The sequence below is a fragment of the Palaemon carinicauda genome, chromosome 27 (genome assembly GCF_036898095.1).
Source record: "Palaemon carinicauda isolate YSFRI2023 chromosome 27, ASM3689809v2, whole genome shotgun sequence".
Classification (NCBI taxonomy): Eukaryota; Metazoa; Arthropoda; class Malacostraca; order Decapoda; family Palaemonidae; genus Palaemon; species Palaemon carinicauda.
In genome coordinates, this window is record NC_090751.1 from 30,130,861 (window position 1) to 30,135,196 (window position 4,336).

Below are 4,336 nucleotides of genomic sequence, written 5' to 3' on the forward strand. Positions count from 1 at the left end.
AGCACATCCATTACAGTACACACCATTCTAATATGGTATGACTGCATCTGATTTGCGTTTCATGTTCGATTTAATTTTACTACGTATTGAATTATCGTATGATCACATTCTCTTTTCGTGTTTTATTTCTTTCTGTGCTGAATTATATATCATATGTAATGCAATGAACAATCAGTAAGAGCAGATATTACTAATTACAGTATTAATGGAATTACAGGTAACAAAATATCGTTTGTTCCGTAACCGAAATACAAACCACGCTATTTACAAAGGGTTATTACTTTTAGCGTAGCTGAAATGGCGAGCCATTAGAATTTAACGAGGGTGTATTACCCCCGCGCTAGTTAGCGGGGGGGTAGGGGAGTGGTAGCTAGCTACCCCTCCTCCCCCTCACACACAGGTGAATACCCACTTTTTCACTTTTGGCTCGGACTGTGACAGACGTCTCTCTGTCTTGGTCCTCGCTTGGCAGCCATTGTCTGTTTTGTCTTTACTTATTCGCTTACTTTTCTTTTACTCAATATATATGTAAACATGTTTTCATGTTTGTATATATATTTGAGTATAGAAATAAGTAAGTTTCCTTTTCAGATGTGTGTGTAGTGTACGATATCTACGTGGAGGCCTCGGCAGTTAGGCCACCACGGCCTAATTTTATGGGTTGCGATCGAGTTTGACTTCGGTCTTTCTCTCTCTCTCTCTCTTGAGGTCGTTCACCCTTTTACTATGTTTTACTACTCCCTTGTAGCTTCCTTCCCGTGTGGGTGGGGTTGCTACGCCGTACATTTTGTCTCAATTAGTTTATGAATCTAATTGTAGTTGTTAATTTTTCAGCTTGTAGAACGATTCCTTTCGGGGTTTTCGTTTTTTTTTTTTTCTTTAGTGTTCATTCATTTTTAAATTACATAATTACATAGTTACATAATTATAATTGTTATAATTCTGTTTTGGTTACAGCTCTCCTTCCGCGAGTGTAAGTGGTTGTGAGGGCACGTGCCTGTTGTGTAATTCTTGTTCCCTTTCCTCGGGATTCCTCTTCGAGCCTTCCCGGGGGAATGAATGTGTACTAATATTATTTGTTTTATTTTTTACAGTTACCGATCTAGTTCGTTTCTGTAATATAGCAACGGTGTGAGCTGTCTGGTTGAGTCCTGGGATTCGGCTGTTGCTGCCTCCCCCCTTGTATTGTCGTCAGGGGCGTGTCTCCTTCTACTGGTAGTACTCCCGTGTCGACGGACAGCTCTCCAGTTCATTTTAGAACAGTCAGGAGGCTTGCCTCCTTGGGCGGATAACTTTCCTTCCGAGGGAAGTTTTTTCCTGTCCAGGCTTGAGCTTTTCCTCTTATGGGGGGTTCTTCTCTTGCCTTTTTTTCGTGCGACTATGCTCTTGGTGCTGAGCGGTCGCACCTGCAGTTTCGCTCAAGGGGCTGGGCAACTGCAAGAGCTCCTCTTCGGAGGATTGCCCCTTTTAGGTCACTGGCTGACCAGTCTCTTCCACGAAGTGTTTCTCTTTCGTTCGCGAGAGAGTACACTCATAGAGACTCCTCTTCGGAGGTTTCTTCTGTTGCTGTTGCTGTTGGCCTCCCTCGCCGTAAGGCCCTCCGTCCGCCTCGTCGTAAGGGCCTCTCATCTCCCTATAAGGGTGCTTGAGGCGCCTTTTTGAATCTCCGTTTGCAGCCTACAACTTCTTTTTCTCGATCTTCCGTCTTGGTGCAGATGGACAGCAGTCTAATCTCGTCTTCCGACGGGCAACGGTCTTCCCGACGGACAACGGTCTTCCCGACGGACAGCGGTCTTCCGACGGACATCAGTCTCCCGGCGGACAACGATCCCTTCGGGGCAAAGGGTTGCCCCCACGGGGGTTCTTCCCTTGCGTGTCAGGGTTTCCCTGCGCGCCCTTCTGTTCGTCAGCGCTCTCCTGTTCGTCAGCGCTTTCAAGATGATCTTCCCTGCGGTTCCTGTTACGTGCCCTGTGCGCCCACGTTCGCCCTCGCGATCTAGAACTTCGGTTCAGGTCGGGGTCAAGGACTCTTCTTTACGCAGGCTTCCACGCGTAGCCTTCTGCTCGTCAGCGATCATCAGCTCGTCAGCGATCATCAGCTCGTCAGCGATCATCAGCTCGCCAGCGATCGTCAGCTCGTCAGCGATCATCAGCTCGCCAGCGATCTCCGGATCGCCCACGTGTGTTACAGCTGGCACGCCAACGTTCTCCAACACTTCTGAAGGAACATGGTTCGCCAGCTACTAGCTCAACTGCGGATGCTGATCGCCATCGCGCGACCCTCAACTGCAGATGCTGATCGCCATCGCGCGACCCTCAACTGCGGATGCTGATCGCCATCGCGCGACCCTCAACTGCGGATGCTGATCGCCATCGCGCGACCCTCAACTGCAGATGCTGATCGCCATCGCGCGACCCTCAACTGCGGATGCTGATCGCCATCGCGTGACCCTCAACTGCGGATGCTGATCGCCATCGCGCGACCCTCAACTGCGGATGCTGATCGCCATCGCGCGACCCTCAACTGCGCGCCATCGCACAACCCTGAACGATTGCCCGCTTACGCATGCTGCTCCTCATCGCACCACCCTGAACGATCGCCCTCCTGCAGATGCTGATCACCATCGCACCCTTTCACGCGATCATTCACCTGCGCATGCTGCTCGCCATCGCACAACCCTGAACGATTGCCCGCTTACGCATGCTGCTCCTCATCGCACAACCCTGAACGATCGCCCTCTTGCGGATGCTGATCACCATCGCACCCTTTCACGCGATCATTCACCTGCGCATGCTGCTTGCCATCGCACAACCCTGAACGATTGCCCGCTTACGCATGCTGCTCCTCATCGCACCACCCTGAACGATCGCCCTCCTGCAGATGCTGATCACCATCGCACCCTTTCACGCGATCATTCACCTACACATGCTGCTCGCCATCGCACAACCCTGCACGATTGCCCGCTTACGCATGCTGCTCCTCATCGCACAACCCTGAACGCTCGCCCTCTTGCGGATGCTGATCACCATCGCACCCTATCACGCGATCATTCACCTACACATGCTGCTCGCCATCGCTTACCGCCAGCGATCTTCTTCACCTACGCGGCAGCACGATCCCTCGCCGTCACGCCCATTCACCCGCGCGATCGCGCGCCCGCGCGATCGCTCGCCCCGCGCGATCGCTCGCCTGCGCGCCCGCGCGATCGCTCGCCTGCGCGCCCGCGCGATCGCTCGCCTGCGCGCCCGCGCGATCGCTCGCCTGCGCGCCCGCGCGACCGCTCGCCTGCGCGCCCGCGCGACCGCTCGCCTGCGCGCCCGCGCGACCACTCGCCTGTGCGCCCGCGCGACCATTCGCCTTTGCGCGACCGTTCGCCCTCGCGCGACCATAGTTCGCGGCGAATTCCACAGCCGGTGGTAGCAGCAGGGACGCCTGCTCCTAGGCGGCACTCGGGATCACCTCCATCCAAGCACAGGTTGGTAGTGCAGGACGAAGACAGGTCAGTACAGCATTCTTCCCACCTTCTTTTCAGGCAGGAACCGTCGTGTCCTCTCCAAAGGATCGCCCGATCCCTTTCACCTTAGCGAGGATTTCGGACTCTGTGTCCTTGGAGCAGCAGACATGGTTTGATCCGCTGGCACGGGCGTTAATGAGGGTTATGAAACCAGCACTCACCGGCCAGGGTAACAAACCAGCGGCTGTCTCTCCTACGCTGAAGAGAAAGAGAGGAGTGGACTTCGTGGTGACTTCCCCCAGGGCGAAGTTGGTTCCCAAGAGGTCGGTCTCGAGGGTCCCCACTCCTGCACGAGTACTCTCTCCTTCTCCCGCCCTGGAAGGATTTTTGGCGGGGGGGCTTTCCGTTGAAGATTTCTCCATCGGACAAGGGGTGACTGCTTACCTCTTCCTCTGGGAGCTTACCAGGTTCTTTCCCTCCTCGGTTACGGCCCGAGGTTTGGTTCAAGGAAGCTACAGGAAGATCAAGGGTACTTTCCTCCTCTCGAGCTCAGGCACCTTGGCCTTTCGTCGTTAAGTATCTACTTGCGGACAAGCTCGATGTTGTACCATCTGGACGCACTGACTGAAGGCTTCCTTCGGGTGTCTCATCTGTGGAGGTCAACGACCTCAGACACCCTTCCATCCTTGAGAAGAGTTTTGTCTTTGCCCAAGGACAGAGTCTTAAACATCTGCTGTGCGGAGTAAATCGACTTCCGGTTTCACTCCTCCAAGGCGCTTTCTTCCAGACTCTGCAGGGCTCCAGCTCCCTTTTCTTTCAACCACGTCGGCCTAAGTTATCGGCTACGACAACTGGGACAAGGTGTCCAATTGCAGTTTCCT